At 42.0% G+C, this 22102-nt stretch overlaps 1 long non-coding RNA gene and 1 pseudogene across 6 annotated transcripts in view; one reads left to right on the top strand and one right to left on the bottom strand.

The window, feature by feature from the left end:
• Window positions 1-13773, bottom strand: part of LOC129136792 (uncharacterized) — a 41092-nt gene extending 27319 nt beyond the window's left edge. Inside the window, exons 1-4 of one of the 6 annotated variants that reach the window (XR_010156064.1) lie at window positions 13561-13773; window positions 11187-11316; window positions 9452-9549; window positions 2476-2552 (exon numbers count right to left, since the gene is read on the bottom strand). This is a non-coding gene — a long non-coding RNA (uncharacterized LOC129136792). Of the gene's footprint in view, window positions 1-2475; window positions 2553-9451; window positions 9550-11186; window positions 11317-13560 lie in introns of those variants that run through there. The other 5 variants (XR_010156063.1, XR_010156065.1, XR_008538710.2 and 2 more) reach the window with 5 other exon arrangements.
• On the top strand, window positions 8008-8870 carry LOC100610457 (carboxy-terminal domain RNA polymerase II polypeptide A small phosphatase 2-like; annotated as a pseudogene).
• Window positions 13774-22102: the final 8329 nt, after the last annotated feature.

Below are 22102 nucleotides of genomic sequence, written 5' to 3'. Positions count from 1 at the left end.
TGGGACGTGGACCGCCTCTCCTTGCTCCTCAAACTTGCAGACAACCTATTGTGGGATCTTGTGATCTCTCTAGGGAAGCCCGACTAATACACCTAGCAAAAAAAAACTAAAAAGGTAAAAGCTCTCTACTCTGAAAACGACAAAACATGGATAAAAAATATAAAATACAATTGAATAAAGGAAAAAATATTGTGTTTATACACTGGAAGAATACTGTTAATATAGCTACCCAAAGTGATCTACAGACTTAATGTGATTTTTATCAAAATACCAATGACATTTTTTCACAGAAATAAAAAATATTTTAAATTTATATGGATCCACAAAAAACTCTGAATAAACAAAGCAACATTGAGCAAAATAAGCAAAGCTAAAGGCATCACTTTATCAAACTTAAAAACTTCCTATAAAGCTACAGTAACCAAAACAGCACTGTACTGGCATGAAAACAAACTCATAGACTAATGTGCCCAATAAGCCCAGAAGTTAATTTATGCACCTAAAGCCAACTGATTGTCAACAAAATTGCCAAGAACACACTTTAGAGAAGAGCTAATCTCTTCAATAAATGGTGCAGGGCCATTTAAATATTTACATTCAGAAAAATAATACTAGACCCTTGTGCCTTGCCATATTTGAAAATCAACTAAAACTAAAGACTTAAATGTAATGCCATCAATTATGAAACTATTAGAGAAAAACATTTAAAAATGCTTTATAACATTGGACAGTGAAAGGAATATTTAAATAAGATTTCAAAACATAGGCAACAAAATCAAGAATAAGCAAACAACATTATGTCAAACTAAAATGCTTTTTCATATTAAAAAACAACTAAAAGATTGAAGAGACAGCTTAGGCGATGAAAGAAAATGTTTTCAGGCTATACATGTGACAAAAGGTTAATATTCAGAATATATAAGAAACTTTAAAATCTCAAAATGAAATACACTTATAATCTAATTTAAAAAATGCAAAAGACCTTAACAGATGTTTGTCAAAAAGAGATACAAAAATGGCTAACTGGAACATAAAAAGATGTTCTACATTAGTAATCACCAAGGAAATGCAAATCCAAGCCACAATGAGGTACCACCTCATTCCCATTGGAATGGCTATAGTAAAAGTAAATAAATAAATAAATAAAAAATAAAACAAGTACTAATGAGGATATAAAAAAGAGTGAATGTATACCTTGTTGGTGGACTTGTAAATTAGTATGGCCATTATAGAAAATAGTATGGAGGTTTCTGAAAGAAATTAAAAATATATCTATTATATGATCCCGCAATTTTACTTCTGGGTGTATATCCAAAAAAAAAAGGATATCACTTTGTCAAAAAGATATTTGCATTCCCATGTTCGTTACGGAACTATTTATAATAGCTTACATATGGAATCAATTCAAATGTACAGCAACAGATAAATGGATAAGGAAAATGTACTATATATACACAGTGAAATCCTATTCAGCCATAAGAAAGGATAAAATTCTGTCAGTTAAAAGAGCATGGATGAACCTTGAGCATACCATGTTAAGTAAAATAAGCCACATAGAAAAACACTTTATGATCTTATTATCTCACTCATTTGAGGAACCTGAAAAAAAGGGTTGATATAAGCAAAGAGTACAACAGGGGTTACCAGAGACTGAAGCGGGAGGCACAAGTATTGTGTTATGATTAGATAGGAGAAATAAGTTTTTGTTTTTTATTACACAGTAGGATAAAAATAATTAATGAAAAGTTATCTCATATTACAAAATAGCTAAAAGAGACCAGTTGTGTTGGCACATTCTTGCAATCCATACATTTTGGGAGACTGAGGCAGGAGAATTACTTGAAGCCAGAAGTTCAAGATTAGCCTGGACAACATAGTGCGACCCCGTCTCTATGAAAAATTAAAACATTAGCCAGGCATAGTGGCAGCTTCCTGTAGTCTCAGCTAATTGGGAAACTAAGGTTAGAAGATTGTTTGAGGTTACAGTGAGCTAGGATTGCACCACTGCACTCCAGTCTGGGTGTTAGGGCAAGATCCTGTTTCTAAAAAAAATTAATACATAAAGATAAAATAGCTAGAGAAGAAGTTTTTGAATATTCTCACCACAAAAATAAAACATGCATGAGGCAACAAATATACTAAGTACTCTGATTTTTATTGTTATACAACATATATATATAATTATTTCCCCAAAATATGCACAACTACATGTGTCAATTTTTAAAAATGAATGAAGATTACAATGTAAAACCTATAGCTGTAAAATTCCTGGCAGAATAGAGAAGGGTGAAGCTTCATGACAATTGGTCTCAGCAATAATTTGGGGGATGTAACATCAACGGATCAGACAACAAAAGCAAGGGAATACACATACAACTGAATCAGTGTATGAAAAAATCCCAAACAGGCAAAGCAGAACATGGAATAGATATATGCACATTTATGTACATTGTAGTATTACTCACAAACATGCTACCTCGAAGCAAATGTACCTTTAAGGATGAGTAGATTCAAAAAACAGGGCTTGTATATTCAATGGGATAGCATTCAGCCTTAAAAATAAGGAAATCTTGAAAAGTACTACAATAAGACAAATATTGAAAACATTCTGTTAAGTAAAATAAGACAGTCAAAAGGAAAACTGTATAATTACACTTAACGTAAAATATTTAGTCAAACTCAAAGAAACCAAGTGTTGTAGTCTCAGCAGTGCACCAAGATGTAACAGTCCCTCGTAGTCTGAGATAACACCCAGAGTTCTTTGTTCTACCTCTAAGGAGATTAAGGAGCATGAACACAAAGGTGAGGTTGGAGTGAAAGTTTGATAAGCAAGAGAAGAAAGCTCTTTGCCAGCAGAGATAGGTGTCTGAAAGGGGTGCCCTCTGCGACGCTGGGGTCCAGGGTTTTTATGGATTGGGAAAGGAAGGGAATGTGCCTAGTTCACAGGCTGTCTTGAAAAACGTGTGGCTCAACTTGGCCCAGGACTTTGGCCCGGGAACAATAAGGAGCTGAAGGGATGATTGACAGAAGCTGCTTAGCTTGGCCCAGGACTTATCAGAAGCTAAGGTGAAAGCTTGGCGTGGGAGCAATCAGGGACTGAAGTAATTATTCATACAGGTCAGACTTACACAGTCCAAATAAAGGAGAGCATCGACAGGAACGTACCCGAGCCCACTGTGCCCATGCCCACAAAAAGAGAAGAAACTTTTTCCTGGGAGCCCACTGACTGCACAAAGACAAAGCATTTCTTTTTTTCTTTTTCTTGTCTTTCTTTTTTTTTTTTTTTTTGAGATGTACTTTCTTTTTTTTTTTTTTTTTTTTTTTGAGTTGCAGTTTTGCTCTTTTTGCCCAGGCTGGAGTGCAATGGTGCGATCTCGGCTCACAGCAACCTCCGTTTCCTGGGTTCAAGCAATTCTCCTGCCTCAGCCTCCCAAGTAGCTGGGATTACAGGCATGCAGCACCATGCCCGGCTAATTTTGTATTTTTAGAAAAGACAAGGTTTGTCCGCCTTGGTCATGCTGGTCTCGAACTCCCGACCTCAGGTGATCCACCCACCTCTACCTCCCAAATTGCTGGGATTACAGGCATGATCCACCGTGCCTGGCCAAACAAAGGCATTTCTATGCTAGGTCGTTCTTGTTCCTTTATCTGAGTAAGCTGGAGTTTTGTACAAATTTTTATCAAAATGGGCCAGAGGTTTTTCTATCTGTGCAGCCACGGGCATGTCTCCAAGCACAACAACATATGCTAGTTCCCTTGTTAGTGTCTGCAGCTTGATTTTTTCCAGGCTTCTTTATATGTTATGCAGGGATGAGGCACTGACCAGGGACTTTCCAGGGACTCTTCTCTTGCTATCTACCTAAGGCAAGCTAACTAACTTCTTTCACAAGTAATGAGTATTCACTTTTACTTTTGTAAGACACAAATTATCTAAAACCTACTGCAAAACAATAGAACCATACTAACCACTTCTAAACCATATACTTAAAATGTCAGAAATGACAATGGCATGTTTTTAACTACAATTAGAAATTTAAGACTAACTAAAAGGCACAGTTAGAAAATCTTTCAAACATCACCTTCAAATAACAAAGGGTTCTTCTCACACAATTATATGGATTTAAACTATATGTTGATTGTAAATTTAAGATTATTTCCCTGATGACTCACCAAGATAGAATAAAATAATCACTGGACACCAAGAAAAGAGGGAAATTTATAGCACTAATGTCCACATTAAAAAGCTAGAAAGGGCTGGGCGTGGTGGCTCATGCCTGTAATTCCAGCACTTTGGGAGGCTGGGGTAGGCAAATCACTTAAGGCCAGATGTTCAGGACCAGTCTGAACCACACAGCAAAACCCCACCTCTACAAAAAAAATTCAAAAATTAGCTGGTTTTTGTGATGCACATCTGTAATCCCAGCTACTCAGGAAGCTGAGACAGCAGAAATCACTTAAAACTGAGAAGTGGAGGTTGCAGTGAGTGGAGATCATGCCACTGTACTCCAGCCTGGGTGACAGAGTGAGACTCTGCCACAAGAAAAAAAAAAAGAGAAACTAGACAGATCTAAAGTTAACAGCCTAACATCTTGATTAAAAGAACTAGAAAACCAAGTGAAAACTAACCAGAAAGGTAGCAGAAAACAAGAAATAACCAAGATCAAAGTAGAGCTGAAGGAGATAGAGACACTGAAAACTCTTCCAAAAAAAAAAGTCAACAAATCCAGGAGCTGTTTTTATGAAAAAAAGTAATAAACTAGATGGAACACTAGCTAGGCAAATAAATAAGAAAAGAAAGGAGAACCAAACACAATTAGAAATAATAAGGGAGATATCATCACTGATCCCATGGAAATATGAACAACCATCAGAGAACACTATAAACATATGTATGCACATAAACCAGAAAATCTAGAAGAAATAGACAATTTCCTTGCAAAATAAACCCTCCACAAGACTGAACCCTGAATAGATCAATAATGTGTTCTGAAATTGAGGCAGTAATAACTAGCCTACCAAGCAAGCTGAATTTGACCAGAGGTACAAAGAGGAGATGGTACCTTTTCTCCTAAAACCATCCAAAAAAAATTGAAGACAAAGAAGTTCTCTCTAACTCATTCTATCAGGCCAGCATCATCCAGATACCAAAACCTAACATAGATACTACAACAACAACAACAGCAACACATCATGCCAATGTCTTTGGTAAACATTGTGCAAAAATCCTCAATAAAATACTGGTAAACCAAATACAGCAGCACATTAAAAAGTTCATCCGCAACAATGGAGTTGGCTTTGTCCCCAAGATGCAAGGTTGATTCAACATATGCAAATCAATAAATGTGACTCATCACATAAAGAGAACTAAATACAAAAACCACATGATTATCTCAATAAATGCAGAAAAAGCATCCAATAAAATTCAGCATTCCTTCAGGTTTAAAATTCTCAATAAACTAGGAAGTGAAGAAACATACCTGAAAATAATAAGAGCCATATACAACAAACCCACAGCCAATATCATACTGAATGTGCAAAAGCTGGAAACGTTCCACCTGAAAACTGGCACAAGAAAAGAATGCCCTCTCTCACCACTACCATTCAATATAGTATCAGAAGCCTTGGCCAGGAAAATCAGGCCAGAGGAAGAAATAAAGAGTATTCTAATAGAAAGAGAGGAAGTCAAATTATCTTTGTTTGCAGATAAGCTGATCCTACATCTAGAAAACCTCATTGTCTCAGGCCCAAAGCTTCTTAAGGTGATAAGCAACAGTAGCAAAATCTCAGGATATAAAATCAACGTGCAAAAGTAGCTAGCATTCCCATACACAAACAACAGGCAAGCAGGGAGACAAATCATGAATGAACTTTCATTCACGTTTGCTACAAAGAGAAAAAAATACCTAGGAATACAGCTAAGAAAGAAAGTGAAGGACCTCTTCAAGGAGAACCACAAACAACTGCTCAGAGAAATCAGAGTGGACACAAAACAGATGGAGAAAGATTCCATGCTCATGGAGTGGAAGAATCAGTATCATGAATATGGGCATATTGCCCTAAGTAATTCATAGATTCAATGCTATTCCCATTGAACTACTGACATTCTTCAGAGAATTAAAAAAATAAAAACTTTTAAAGTTCATATGGAACCAAAAAAGAGCCCAAATAGCCAAGCCAACCTTAAGAAAAAAAAAAAAAAGCTGGAAGTGTCATTCTACCTAACTTCAAACTATACTAGAAGAGTACAGTAACAAAAACAGCATGGTACTGGTATAGAAACAGACACATAGACAAATGAAACAAAGTAGAGAACCTAGAAATAAAGCCAGAAACCTACAACAACCTGATCTTTGACAAAGTCAACAAAAACAAGGAATTAGGGAAAGGTCTCCCTATTCAAAAAATGGTGCTAGGAGAACTGGCTAGCCATATGCAGAGAATTTAAACTGGAACCCTTCCTAACACCATATACAAAAATTAACTCAAGATGGATTAAAGACTTAAATGTACAACCCAAAACTATAAAAGCCTTAGAAGAAAAAATCTAGATAATACCATTCAGGATATAGGCATGAGAAAAGACTTTATGACAGAAAGGCAAAAAGCAATAGCAACAAAAGCAAAAATTGACTAATGGGGTCTAATTAAACTAAAGAGCTTCTGCGGAGCCAAAGAAACTATCATCAGAGCAGACAACCTAGAGAATGGGAGAAAAATTATGCAACCTATCCATCTCACAAATGTCTAATATCCAGAATCTAGGAGGAATTTAACAAAATTTACAAGAGAAAAAAAAAAGGCCTTATTAAAAAAGGGTCAAAGAACATGAACAGACATATCTCAAAAGAGGACATACATGTGCCCAACAAACATGAAAAGCTCAACATCACTGATAACTGGATAAATATAAATCAAAACCATAATGAGATACCATCTCACACAAATTATAATGGCTATTAATAAAAAGTAAAAAAAAAAAAAAAACAGATGCTGGCGAGGTTGTGGAGAAAAGGGAACACATTTACACTGTTGGTGGGAGTGTAAATTATTTCAAGAATTGGAGAAGAGAGTGTGGAGATTCCTCAAAGACCTAGAAGCAGAAATACCATTTGACCCAGCAATACCATTACTAGGTATACACCCAAAGGAATATAAATAATTCTATTTTAAAAATACATGTATACATATGTTCATTGCAGCACTATTTACAATAGCAACATCATGTAATCAATCTACATGCCCATCAATGATACACTGGATAAAGGAAATGTGGTACACATACACCATGGAACACTATGAAGCCATAAAATGTAATGAGATGATGTCCCTTGCAGGGACATGGTTGGAATTTGAAGCTATTACTCCCAGCAAACTAATGCAGGAACAGAAAACCAAACACCACCTATTATTATTCTAACTTATTAGCAGAAGCAGATCAATGAGAACACATGGACACATCAGGAAGAACAACACACACTGGACACCTGTTTCATGGCATGGGGGAGGGGAAGGAGAGCAGCAGGAAGAATAGCTGCGGACACTGGGCTTAGTACCTGGGTGATGAGATGATCTGTGCAGTAAACCACAGTGGTACGCATTTATGTATGTAAGAGACCTGCATACTCTGCACATGGACCCCTAAACTTAAAATAAAAGTTGAAAAATAAACTTTATCACATATGGACCCTTGAACTTAAAATAAAACTTGAAAAAAAAAATGTGTTTCTGGTGGATTCTCTATGTTAGACCCAAACTGAGGATCTTGAAGCTCTCGCTGGGGGAATCGGGGCTGGGGGCACACTGGGGAGCCGCTGCCAAGGCCATCCACCCTCCCTACAAGCCACCTCCCTTCCCTGCCAGTATGGAAAGGAGAAGGGGTATGTGAACAGCTGTGGAGGTCAGAATCTCGGGAACTGAATCAGGCCCCAGCCCATGCCCCCCAGCCCAGTCCAGCCAGCGTGCTTGCCAGTCTTCCCACCCAGCCAGCCCAGCCCTCAGGATTGTTAGATGGAACAAGGCTCCATCATCACCCAGGCATGGAGGGAAGATGCCCTGGTCCTTACCAAGCAAGGCCTGGTTTCCAAAGTCCTCTCCGAAGAGGCCTCATGTTTGTCACATCTTAAAAGTCCCCTTTCTGCTGTTCTTGCACCCAGCATGTTGGACAGTCAAGTTCCCCCGCTGAGCAATCCACACATAAGGAGGGAGTCAACACCATTGCTATGTCGGATCAGCTCCAGCCTCTCCATTATCAGTTTTATCAGATCCCAGGAACCTGCCTGCTCCCAGAGGTGACAGAGAAAAATCAAGGAAGGATCTGTATGGTCACTGACCTGGATGAAACCCTTGTGCATAGCTCCTTTAAGCCAATCAGCAATTCTGACTGCCTAGTGCCTGTAGAGCTTGAGGGGACCATGCACCAGATCCATGTGCTCATGAGGCCTTATATGGATGAGTTCCTGACATGAATGGAGGAAATGTTTAAATGTGTTTTCTTCATTGCTCTCTTCTTCCCAGCCTGAACAAGTAGGCAGATCCTGTGACGGGTGAGCTGGACGGGTATGGGATGGTCTGGGGCTGCCTGTCCCATGAGTCATGTTTGTTTCACCAGAGCTGCTATGTCAAGGACCTCAGCCATCTGGGGAGGGACCTGAGGAAAACTCATCCTGGACAACTCGCCTGCTTCTTACATCTTCCACACAGAGAATGCAGTGCCTGTGCAGTCCTGGTTTGATAACATTCCAGACAGCAGCTGCTGCACCTGATATCATTCTTTGAGGAGATGAGTGGAGGAGCAGAGGGTGTCTACACTAGCCTTGGGCAGCAATGGGCCCTTAACCTTCCCTGCTTCCCAGCAATGGCCATCACAGTAGGGGATTTTCCCGCACTGTCCTTTATGATCAGCCTGAAAGAGTGAAGCCTGGAACACCTACCCACATGGGCCTGGAAAGAGTGAGAAGTGATTGAAAAGAGCTTTAGGACAGCTTAGATGCCCAGTGGGTGAATGCCAGACCAAGGATACCCAGAGCTACCTGCCATCAAGTTGTTGGGTTCCCGAGATGTGGGTGTGAGAGAAAGAAAGAGAGCATGTGTGTTTTGCTATGAACTGTGGCCCCAAGTATATAGTGTTTCAGTAGGGGAGAAGCTGAAGGACAAAGACTCTTCCCAAGCTAGCTTGTCTCCTCTCCTGTCACCCTATAAGCCCCTGAGATCCATAGGGATGAAGAGTATTGAAGGCTCCGTTGCAAACCTGGTCTTTCTTCAGTGCTGCAAGATCTATGCCAAGGAGAAAGGAAAGGTACGCCTTTGGGTGTCCCAGGCACACATCTTTCTGAAATATTTCTCCAGCCAGTTGTTGCAGACAAAAGACGACATTTCTGGGAAGATGGGGACTTATGTTCAGACGAGTACCCAAACTATCAGGTCTTCTGGCCCAAAGGCTATTTTTACTTACCTCTAGCCAAGTGCCTGGGATGGATCCTTTCTGCATCTCCCCAAGGCTCACCACTTAGCCATAGTCTCAAACCCGTGGGGAAGGAAGGTCTCTCCGCCCTGCAAGAGGACAAATAACTGATTTTTGTTCATTTGACTCTGTTTTAAAATTCTCTTAAAAAAAAAAAAACAAAAAAAAGAAAAAGAAAGCGTATCTGAAACTTAAAAAAAAAAAAAACAGGGAAAAAAGATGAAAAAAATGACACACTTACATAGGTGAAAAACACATAGATATATCTATAAGCAACAAACACGGCTAATTCACATATAAATTAAATATCACATTGTCATAAAGTGTACCGAGTTAAAAAATTATCATTCAACTCATGATATCAAGCTTTAAAAGCAAAAATACAATTAACTGATCTGAGAAAACATACTCACCCAGAAAAGAAACACAACAACACAGAATTGAAAATAAGAAGAGAGATTTTAATGCATAAAATCCTGAATACGACATAAATATACAATGAAAAATAAGCCCTTTTTTTTTTTTTTTTTTTTTTTGAGACAGAGTCTCACCCTGTCACCCAGGCTGGAGTGCAGTGGTGCCATCTCGGCTCACTGCAAGCTCCGCCCACTGGGTTCACACCATTCTCCTGCCTCAGCCTCTCGAGTAGCTGGGAATACAGGCACCCGCCACTATGCCCGGCTAATTTTTTCTATATTTAGTAGAGATGGGGTTTCACCGTGTTAGCCAGGATGGTCTTGATCTCCTGACCTCGTGATCCACCCATCTTGGCCTCCCAAAGTGCTGGGATTACAGGCATGAGCCACCGTGCCAGGCTGAAAAATAACCCTTTAGATATCTACAGCTTTAAACTGTGTGCAGTCATGAAAAGCAGACATTGGAAGTCATTGGCATTTAATAAATTGCAGTAAAATTATACAGAAAATACATTACAATCATTAATAATAGGCTCTAATGAGAAGAATTTAATAAATAATCATTAAAAAGACAGCAGAATTTTATTCTGTTCTCAATATGTTGCTGCTCTTCTTATCAAATACTATAATAAAACTATATGACTATAATATAGCTTTCAGGAGCTAAAAAAAAGCCTTATATTTTCAAATAAAAGAACAATATAAATTTTGCAAAATACAATGAGCATTACTGAAGCATAAAGTAAATATTTGGAATTAAAATATGTGGTCATTTAGATACAGACTAAAAAAGAATAGAAATCTTAATGATTCCTTTCTGCCTACAGTGAGCTTAAAATTACAACCAAAAATTTTAATAAATATGTAGCACCTACAAGACATTTTATTAACAGCTTACATAATGTGTAAATTTGAGCAATTTATTTTAGAACTTTTGAATCTGAAAATCACCTGCTTGACATTCATTTGAGAAAGTGAAACATAAAGGAGAGAAACATAAGCAAGATGACAGAATGTGAGGTTCTGCATCCACATCCCCCACGACATAATGCAGCTGCCACAGCAAACATAAGTGAATTCATGAAAGCCTTGGAATCCAGTTCAGAGTTTGTGACACCCAGCTGGAGGCAAAGACCAAGGAAGACATCTTCAGAGGGTGAGCACGTGACCAAGTGGCAAGCTTACCAATCATGGTCCCGGCTTCAAAACAGAATACTGCCACATCTTACTGTAGACTTGGCTATAACTCATTTGACCTTGGTCCTGACACTGCAAAAATCTGCCAAAAACACAAGAGAATTCATACTCACCTGAGACTTAGGTGACAGGCCTGCAGAACTTGGTTCTCTCTATAGTCCCTGAATCAGGCAAAACACACCTTCTTTCCTTCTCCAGCCATGGTCTGGAAGAAATCTTCACACTGATATGATGAAATGCTAACTAACAATATGAAAAATACTAAAGTATAAATGTCACTAAAAATGGTAAATACATACTGAAATTCAGAATACTCTAAATTGTTATCATCTTAAACTAGACTATTAAAATACAAGATGTTTTACATAAGTCTCATGATAACCACTAGGAAAAAAAAAAAAAAAACCATAGTAAAGAAAAAGAGAAAGTAATTAAAGCATACACAAACAACAAAAATTACACATTGGATACGGTGGCTCCTGCTTATAATTCCAACACTTTGGGAGGCCAAGGCGGAAGAATCAAATCTCCTTGGGTGTTGTGGTATATGTCCAAGTAGTCCAAGCTACTTGGGTGGCTAAGTTGGGAGGATTATTTGAGCCCAGGAGGTTGAGGCTACAGTGAGCTGTGATATGCCACTGCACTTCAGTCTGAGAAAGCATAACTTTGTCTCAACAAAAACGAACAATACCACAGGAAAGACAGAACCAGAAAAAAAAAGAAGCAAACTTAAAATGGACAGAAAACTACAAATGTACAATAGTAACTGCTTACCTATCACTACCTTACAAATAAAAAGATTAAAGTATCTACTAAACAGATACTGCTGTAGACTGAATGTCATCTCCAAAATTTAGGATAAAATTTAATAGCCAACATGTTAGAATTAAGAGGTGGAACCTTTAAAAATTAATTAAGCTATAAGAACTCTGCCCTCATGAATGGATTAATGTTCTTATTATAGGAATGAGCTAATTATAAAAAGAATGGATCTGTTATATATTTTAAAAAAAAAGCTCTCTCTCCCTCACATCTTTGTCTATGTTATTATCCAGCAACTAGACCTTCAACATATACCAGTATCATGTTGTTTTGGCTTCCCAGCCTCCAGAATCATGAGTCAAATAAAATTCTATTCTTTTTTAATTACCAGTGTGTGATATTCTGTTATAGCAGCCAAAAGAGACTAAAGCAGACAGAATGGATAAATTAATCCTTTAAACCTCATAATATGCTGCTTACAAGAGACTCAATTATGAATTAAGACCATAGGCTAAAAGTGAAAGGATAGAAAATGATATTCCATGCGAATAATAACCAAAGGAGTGCAATGGTAATGCTTAAATTAGACAAAATAGACTTTCTAGCAATGTCTCTCACAAGCATGAAATGAGTTTACCATACAATAATAATAGAGGTTAATTTCTCAATAGAATATAGCTTTATGTATTTATGCACCCAAAAGGGAGGCTTCTAAATATAAAAAGCAAATATTGCCAGAACTGTAGGGAGAAGTAGAAAGAAACCCAATAATAGAAAACTTTAATGAAATGTATAATAAAGGACATATAGTTAACAGCATTGTAAATTGGCAAGGGAAAGCTGGTCTCATGCGTTGCATTTGAGAATGCAGCAAAGAAAGTGGGAACCGATAATTTTACTGCAAGCCTGAGTTAGGATGAAAAACAGGGTGGTCGATTAGAGGTTCCACTTGCCATACATTAAAAAAACACAGGAGAAAACCAGTCCTCCTCTGGAGTGTTAAAATAATTAAAGATCAGAAAATTAGTCTAAAGTGGCTCTAGTGCCCTGTGTTCATAGGTAAAAAAAAAAAAAAAAAAAATCTAAAACCTAACTCAAATACATTTCCTATAAAACCCTATCTTAGCCTGAAGCAAAATGCAGGTTTAACCCATGACAAACATGCAATTAACCTTTGAATATGTAACCAGGACATTTCCATCTGTATAGTTCAAATAAGGCTACCATATAACTGGAACCAATTCTTGAATTTGGGTTGCTTTCTCATGCATCTTATAAAAGCCTTTCCTTTATGCCCCTCTGGTGGACCAGAAATCATGGCTGGGTGCTTTCCATTTCACCAATCACTCTTTGTTCAGATAAACTGGTTAACGTTTTAACATAGACTCCCGTTAATTTTTAACAAGAGAGACTGGGGACCCCATGGGCCGCAGCTCCTCCCACGCAAACACCCAGTCGTGGTTTTTCCCTGATGACCCATCTGGCCTCCTGAACAATCTGGGAAATACTCATGGCTGTGGGCGCAGAGCAGGGCGCTGCCCAGGGACAGGACCGGATGGGCCGGGCGGGACGTGGGGGCCTCGCTGCTGGCCCAGCGGCCATCTTGCAGCAACAGGGTACTGAGGGCCAAGCTGCGGGAGACTCGGAGCTAACCGTGGGGAGGCCGGTCCTGCCAGTTTCACAGCCTGTTCTCCCCTCTCGGGATGGCGAACCCCGTATACTCACCATTTCCCAGCTTCCAGGATGTCCTGGCACCTTAACTATGCGTCCCCAAGGACCTTCAGATCACAGGGCAACAAGGGCTGTGAGAGAGTAGCCCGGGGCTCCCAAGGTGGAGGAGGCGAAAGAGGAGACGGATCCCAAGCTCCTGTGCCAGCGCCAGCGAGAGACAAAGACCCCGCCAAATGCAGGAAGCCACGCCCTCCTTTCCTCTCCTCTGCCACCGCGCGCCTGATTGGGCGGTTCCCACATCAGTGTCAATGATTGGATAAAACTCCAGGACGCACCCACCCGAGCCTGACTCCTGCCCTTACCCCCACTCCCCCTCAGCCTTAGTGCATTTTTGTTAGTTTGTTTTTCTTTAAGTTCTGGAATACATGTGCAGAAAGTGCAGGTTTGTTACATAGTTTTACATGTGCCATGGTGGTTTGCTGCACCTATCAACCTGCCATCTAGGTTTTAAGCCCCACATGCATTAGGTATTTGTCCTAATTTTCTCCCTCCCCTTGACCTCAACCCCTTAACAGGCCCCAGTGTGTGATCTTTGGCTGCCGGTGTCCATGTGCTCTTATTTTTCAACTCCCACATATGAGTGAGAACATATGGTGTTTGCTTTCCTGTTCCCGTGTTAGTTTGCTGAGGTTAATGGTTCCCAGCTTCATTCACGTCCCTGCAAAGGACATGAACTCATTCTTTTTATGGCTGCTTATTATTTCATGGTGTATATGTGCCACATTTTCTCTTTCCAATCTATCAATGATGGGCATTAGGGTTGGTTCCAAGTCTTTGCTATTGCAAACAGTGCTGCAATAGACATATGACTGCGTGTGTCTTTATGCTAGAATGATTTATATTCCTTTGGGTATATACCCAGTAATGAGATTGCTGGATCAAATGGTATTTCTGGTTCTAGATCCTTGAGGAATCACCACACTGTCTTCCATAATGGTTGAACTAATTTACACTCCCTCCAGCAGTGTAAAAGTGTTTCTATTCCTCCACAGCCTCACCAGCATCTGTTGTTTCCTAACTTTTTAATAACTGCCGTTCAACATGGTGTGAGATGGTATCCCATTGTGGTTTTGATTTGCATTTCTCTAGTCTCCAGTGATGATGAGCTTTTCTCTTTTTTTGTGTTTGTTGACCACATAAAGGTCCCCTTCTTCTTCTTCTTCTTCTTCTTCTTCTTCTTCTTCTTCTTCTTCTTCTTCTTCTTCTTCTCCTCCTCCTCCTCCTCCTCCTCCTCCATCTTCTTCTTCTTCTTCTTCTTTTTCTATTTATTTTATTTATTATTATTATTTTTAAGGTGAAGCCTTGCTCTGTCACCCAGGCTGGAGTGCAGTGGAAGGATCTCGGCTCACTGCAACATCTGCCACCCAGGTTCAAGTGATTCTCCTGCCTTAGCCTCCCCAGAAGCTGGGATTACAGGCCGCCCGCCAACACATCCTACTAATTTTTTGTGTTTTTAGTAGAAATGCCGTGTCACCATGTGGCCCAGGCTGGTCTTGAACACCTGATCTCATGATCCACCTGCCTCCACGGCTGAAAGTGCTGGGATTACAGACTTGATCAACCATGCCCAGCCAAATATCTTCTTTTGAAAAGAGTCTGTTTATATTCTGTGCCCACTTTTTGATGGGTTTTTTGTGTGTGTGTGTGAATTTGTTTAAGTTCCTTGTGGATTCTGGATATTAGACCTCTGACACATGGATAGAGTGCAAAAATTTTCTTTCACTCTGTGGGTTGCCTGGTCACTCTGGTGATAGCTTTTTTTGCTGTGCAGAAGCTCGTTAGTTTAGTTAGATCTCATTTGTCAATTTTAGCTTTTGTTGTGATTGCTTTTGGTATTTTATTCATGAAGTCTTTGCTCATGCCTATGTCCTGAATGGTATTGCCTAGGTTTTCTTCTAGGGTTTTTATGGTTTGGTGTTTTACATTTAAGACTTTAATCCATCTTAAGATAATGTTTGTATAAGGTGTAAGGAAGGGGTACAATTTCTGTTTCCTGAATGTGGCTAGCCAGTTCTTTCAGCACCATTTGGTAAGTAGGAAATCTTTCCCATTGCTTGTTTTTGTCAGGTTTGTCGGAGATCAGATGGTTGTAGATGTGTGATGTCATTTCTGAGGCCTCTGTTCTGTTCCATTGGTCTATATATCTGTTTTGGTATCAGTACTGTGCTGTTTTGGTTACTGTAGCCTTGTAGTATAGTTTGAAGTCTGGTAGCAGGATGCCTCAAGCTTTGTTGTTTTTGCTTAGGATTGTTTTGGGTTGACAGGCAAACAGGCTCGTATAGTTGGGGTCACATGCCCAGAGTATCACAGCTAATTAAGAAGTGAGCTGAGACTTGAAATGCACATGCTCTTTCCCTTACCTGGGTCTGTTGTATAATGCATCTTAGCAGCTATGTAACAGTAGGAATTAGAATATTTAGACATCTTTTTAGCAACTTTTTAACCTGCATTTTTGTAACGCGGTAAATACCTTCATCCCATCCCTGAGCCCCTCTCTCACAACACTGCATCCCACTGCTGACCACACTGTGGTGTGGCCATTAGGAATCAGGGGGGCAGCGGGGGCTGGAAATAAATAAGAAAGGATTATGTTGCCCAAATTTGCTCACCTTAGAAAGTCTCCTCAACCATTCTGTGTGAGGTGATTTTTCCAAGGTAATTGTGCCCTGACTGCGCTGGATGTCAGTGTGTCTTGTCTTTTTGAAAATCACTGGATTACTCTCATGAACGGGGTATTTCTCTTTCTATTTGAAAATGGTCAACTGTCCTCTGCAGGTGTCCTGACTTCCTAGTTTAGACTCTGAAGGTAGCGGTGAGAAAATATTTGGGCCACATCAGAATACCTATTCTCAGCTGGAGGATATATAGAAATTTCTTAATAATATCTAACCATTTTCTCAATAACCATTATATTTAACATTGATAGCTTGGAGGGCAGGGAAGGACACAGATGACACAACCTTCAAAGTTTAATTTCTTTATAAGGTTTTTTTTTGTTCTTGTTTAGTTTTGCTCAGTTTTTGGATACAAGGTCTTGCTCTGGTGCCCAGGCTGGAGGGCAGTGGCATAATGATAACTCATAATTTGGTTGTAACGGTTCTTTAAAATATATTTTTGCTGAGAGTGCTAGCTCACACCTGTAATCTAAACACTTTAGGTGGCCAAGGTGGGATTATCGCTTGATCCCAGGAGTTCAAGACGAGTCTGGGCAACATAAGTAGGCTCAGTCTCAAGAAAAAAATTAAAAAATTGTCTGGGTGTAGCTTTGCATGCCTGTAGTCCGAGCTACTTGAGAGGCTGATTTGAAAGCATCACTGGAGCCTAAGAATTTGAAGATGCAGTGACCCATGATTCAGCCACTGCATTGACAGAGTGAGATATGTGTGTGTGTGTCTGTGTGTGTGTATAAAGAATTTGTATGTGAAAAAAATTCAAGCACAGGAGAAAAGTGAAAGCCCATGGTGGGGGATGTGGAGAAAAGTCAGTGTGGCTCCAGCAACTCAGTGAGACTTGGTTTTCCATCAAGAAGAATTGCCCATCCACACTGACACCGTAGCCTAACATATGCCAGTTCTCACACTACACCTGCTGGGATACCAGTATGTAGCCTTTGGAAAAAATAAAATCTTTCACCTAAGAGAAGGACAAGAGAAAACGAGGGTTTCACATCTAAAGGCTTCATTTTCTTTATGAATCAACAGCCACTTGTCATATGAGTTGTCCAAAGATGACTGACAGCCTTAATACACTTAATGAATCAACCAGGAAAAATGGGCCTCTCAGGTGAGGAGGAGGCACAATGGTCACAAAACCCAATCCGTTCTCAGCTTTGCATGGTGCTCGCATCTCAAGAAGTGGTGTTAGCCATGTGAACCGTGTTCACTGGACAAGGCCAGAGGAAAGAATATTTAGTACAACACAACTATGGGGCTGCAAATCAAACTGGTAGTGGGAGCATGCATGAGGCTTCAGTGGCCGAGACACTGGTGGCTACCCTTCGGTGTCGCTTAAACCTTTGAGGTGAAGGACATCTTTTTTCCCAACCGGCTCAGAGAAACTAATCAACATTAAAATTGAGATTTGTTTTTCTTTTCAAAATATCTAAGACATAGAGGACTCTCTAACACTCCAAAAGACATTCAGCTATACATGAAGCTGAGGACCTGCCTGCTCTGTAGAGGGATGGCAGAGCAGCAGCCACCAGCTTTAGTAGCTTTAAGCTCCTCCTCTCATAGGGACAGGCCACCCCACACAACCCCCCTAACTTCATAGGCTCTGGCTGTCAGGTGCACCTGGGGGACTGTCTTCCTCCCATCTCATTAGCTCTCGAAGACAGTCCAGCTCAATCTAAAACCTACCTTAGGATGGTGAGTTGTAGGCTCTCCTCCATTCTCCCAGCCCAGTGTGACTTCTGGAGAGTGCTTCTCCATCCTCTTACCTCAGATGATGTGAAAAGAGCTGGTTCCCGGGTAGTTAGATGTTCAGTGACATAACAGGCCCAGCATGCGCAGGGCCTGGCCCCACAGCCTGACACCTCTCCCCTACCTGGCCTTCACGCTAGACTTTTCTCTTCTGCCACAAATATCAGGTGATGATCACCTCTGCCACACTCTCATGAGCTTGGTAAGTAGCAGGGGTGTAAACCCCAACAGATTTCCTGTGACTCTACCCTCTTACCACCCACTCAAGTGACATTATAAGCATAATTTTACATTTGATCTTATTTATGCATAATTTTTTTATAACATTTCTGACAACAGCTCACACAACGAAATGAGTCTGGGTTACAGAACACATGGGCGAGGCTGGGGTAGCAGGTTTCAATTACTTTATTCCAATGTGAAATGAAGATTGATGATTTAAAAACAAGACAAAGTTGTTTATCAGCTGTGGGGTGGCTACCCTTGCTAGCTCATGCTCACTTCCTTTGAAACAAGGTATCTGGACAGACCATACTCATAAGTAGCTCTTCACAAAACCCCAGACAGAAGCCCCAGTCAGACACAGCTCCCTCAGGCTCACAGGGCAGCAACCTCCTCCTCCATGTTAGGCTCTGACAGCAGGCAAGGGAAGAAGCACAGGCAGCAGGGGACAGGGAGATGTCCCGGACTGTAGGGATCCCCAAATGCCCCAGAGCTATCCTCTGTAGAAGGGCACATGCGGGTCTCACTGTGTCAGTGCAGTGGCTGAATCATGGGTCACTGCAGCCTCAAACTCTTAGGCTGCAGTGATGCTTTCACCTCAGCCTCTCAAGTAGCTGTGTGGCAAAAAACCTCCTATTTTTTACTTAAAACCTGGACTTTAAGCCAGGTGGGACCTGGGGATAGTGGCAGCAAAAACAGCAGCCAAATGTATACACTCCAGATGTCTACACTCATGGGCACAGGCATATTCCACACTTGCTGGAGCACGAGAGTCCTGAGAGGCACCTGTTTCCCAGTTGCTAACTGATGTCCAAACACCCCATTCACGTGTCTTCATTTAGGTCTCTGCATCGTGTATTCGCTCAGCCAGTGCAAACACATCTTCTGGGGGACATCATTAATTGCAGCACCTGCCCCACTTGTTCTGGGAGGGAGTCAGGAGGAATCTGGTCAGCTCGTAATCCCCCAGGACAAAGGTGCTGCCCCCTTTTGAGCACTCACATCCAGCAATGCCATCTCTGGATGGGTTTTTCAAACACAAGCAGCATGAGGTAGCAAGCATGGTGTGACAGGCTCAGGGCCATGGGCAGCCGGTTGCTGGAGAAGCAGCACAGGGCAGGCACATCTGTGGGTGGCACCATGACAAGCCAAGGTAGCCACAGCCCCTAATCCCAACAGCTCCAGCCCAGATGGCATTCAAATCTTCCCGGATAGTATTGGGGTACCCGATGCCCATCACTCGCCCGCTCATTAGCACGGCCTTGTTGGTTACTCAGGGACTAAGGAGAGGGGATGGGGGATGTAGATCCAGGGTGGGCACCGCCTCACAGCCAGAGTCCACCTGACTGCAGGCCAGCAAGCAAGCCCAAACAGCTCAGCTCTAGTCACCTCTGGCTGTACTTTATGTGTATACATTACACAAAAGTAGCAAACAGAGGTCAACAATAGCTGTTGTGACATGAAAATCTATGCCTCATTAAGACCTTAAAATGCTGTTTTCTTAAGCTCTCTTTATTCTAATAAAATTTATACAAATAAATACATGCAAACTGAAACTACTATAAATGAAATATTAGGATTTTTGAAACCCATAAACAGACACGAAGACAGTCACTGTTTGATTGCAGGGAAAGTGAGATTCTAAAGCAGCTGACCACAAACAGCCTCACCAAACCCCAGGCAGGCCAGGCAGTCTGAACACTACAAGGCCAGGTGATGGTCACAGAGGATGACAGCTCCCATGAGTATTCTAAGGCACTGTGTTAGCTTCTCACTCACAGTCTCAGAATACCCTGTGAGGGGAGGCCCCGCCTCACTAGAGCACAGGAGGTTCCTGAGCCCTTCCCAAAAAATGGTCATCAAACGATGGAGCAGGGGAAGCCCAGACAGAAAAAGTGAGTCCCTAGGGTCTCCTTAACCTCCCTCAGCTCCTCCACATGGGTCCCTGAGGGAAAGTGAGCAGCCTCCTAACTCCCTTGTTAGGGTTCCAGTCCTGCAGGTCGGACTCTCTCATTTTATGCTACCATAGGGGGTGACAATGCAACCCCAGGCCCCCTATTTGCCATCCCTCAATGCCAGGCCAGGCCCAGAGTCCTTTGCTGACACAGCCCAGGGGATGCTCAAGGCCCACCTCGGCACAGTCACTGTAGTGTACTGAGATGAACAAGGAGGTGCAAGTAGACACAAATCCCCATGGGCTTGGCCTCAGCCATGTTCCACAGGCTCAGGGCCTCGCAGATGAGCTCACAGCCCTCCTTCAGGAATCCTGCAGATCACACCCTCAGGGAGCAGTGCTCAGATAAGCAGGCAGGCCCCACATCCCCCACCCCATGACGCTCTGATCTACTTTTCAGGCTTCTGCATTGGCCAGTCCCCACTGCTTTCTGGTGAGATGTCCGAGTTGAAGTGAATGTTGAAGGCCACACAGCTGATGGAGCTCACTGCCTTGCACATGTTGTAAATCACCTCCTGGCTTCAAGGGTCAGCTGTGGAGACACAGCTGGATGGGAGGTAGGCCCACTCCACCATCAATAGTGCTGGGTTGCCCTGATCTGCACCTTCCAGGTCCTTCCTGAGATGTCTGCATGCTTCTGTATGGGACTGTGTCACGAGGCACCCCTGGCAAGAATCAGCTGGCAGAACAGGCTGGACACTCTCCTTCAGCCTCCCCAGCAGCCCTGCCTGTGCTGTCATCTGTGCTGATGATCTCCGTGGTATGATTATGGGAAATTTTTTAAAGCATCTTTTCCCCGTTCATTTCCCTATCTTAATAACAGCACTGATAACTTTTAAGCCCTAGCAAACTGAAACTGCAAGACACATGATCTTCTGCCTTAGAAGGGCCATGTTTGGGCAGTGTGTGCCCAGGTGAGAGCCCCATGGTTGTTAGTGGAAGCGGGGAGCTGGATAGGCCTGGCCCCATAGCCTGGTGAAAAGTAGGACCCTCTCCTCCCAGAGCATGAATGTCTCAGAGGCCGGAAAAGGGTCTTGGGTGGCCTGCCAAGAAGCAGAAGGCTAGAAGGCCTGGAAAGAACCCCAACAGCCTTCAAGCTGCCTGAGAGGGCTGGGCTCATTCCAGCTTTCTTTGCTTTCATCCTGTTAGCAAGAAAACCTGCTCACAGATGGCAGGCGGGCCTGAGGCTGCCATTCCCTCATCAGGGGCTATAGGCACCGTTAATGTGGCTCTTCCTTGAAGCAGCTGCTCAGGCCGGTTCTCGAAGAGCAGTTCCCTAATTATCCACAGGTCCTTCTTCCAGCCCCGTGTCTGCAGAGGGACTAGGGAGGGAGACAAGGGGTCAGCCCGTGCCCCACAACCTGCTTTGAGACATCTCTTTTGTTACTTCCTCACAGACAGCCTGAAACTTCCAAATCAACAGACCAGAATGGAGCCTCCAGGAAAGTACAGAATTCTGTCTAGTACCCAGAAGGAAGGGGGTTCCCAGTGAAGGCAGGGCCAGGCTGCATGCACCTCTTCAAAAATGTTCTCCTCATAGTCCACCCTCAAGGGGTACATCCTCTGTGCGCTTGCAGTCCATGGCAGCCTCTGCCTTGGGAACCGTCCAGCTGCACACCTGCAATATGGTGGTGACCCTCTTGAATGGATGGTTCTGGGCCCCATTGCAGGCAGCAGATAGGGAGATGCTCAGCCCATCAAGCCCAGAGCCCTGTCACAGGCTTCTGTGAGGCCTCCACCTGCTCTGGGTTCTTGCCCTGAGAGGCTGCCCTGAAGTCAAACAGAAGCAGGTGGGACTCTCTTTCACAGCTGCTCTCTCTCCCACTGACAGCTCCCTAGAGGGTAACTCAGAAAGAGGGGAAAGATTTCTCAGGCAGAAGGACTGGAGCTTTGGCTGACCAATTCATTCCATACCCCCACATGACATGACACAAGGCAG

This window comes from Pan troglodytes, chromosome 23, assembly GCF_028858775.2.
Source record: "Pan troglodytes isolate AG18354 chromosome 23, NHGRI_mPanTro3-v2.0_pri, whole genome shotgun sequence".
Classification (NCBI taxonomy): Eukaryota; Metazoa; Chordata; class Mammalia; order Primates; family Hominidae; genus Pan; species Pan troglodytes.
Note: the sequence above shows the minus strand (reverse complement) of the source record. Positions and strands in the feature narration are given on the sequence as shown.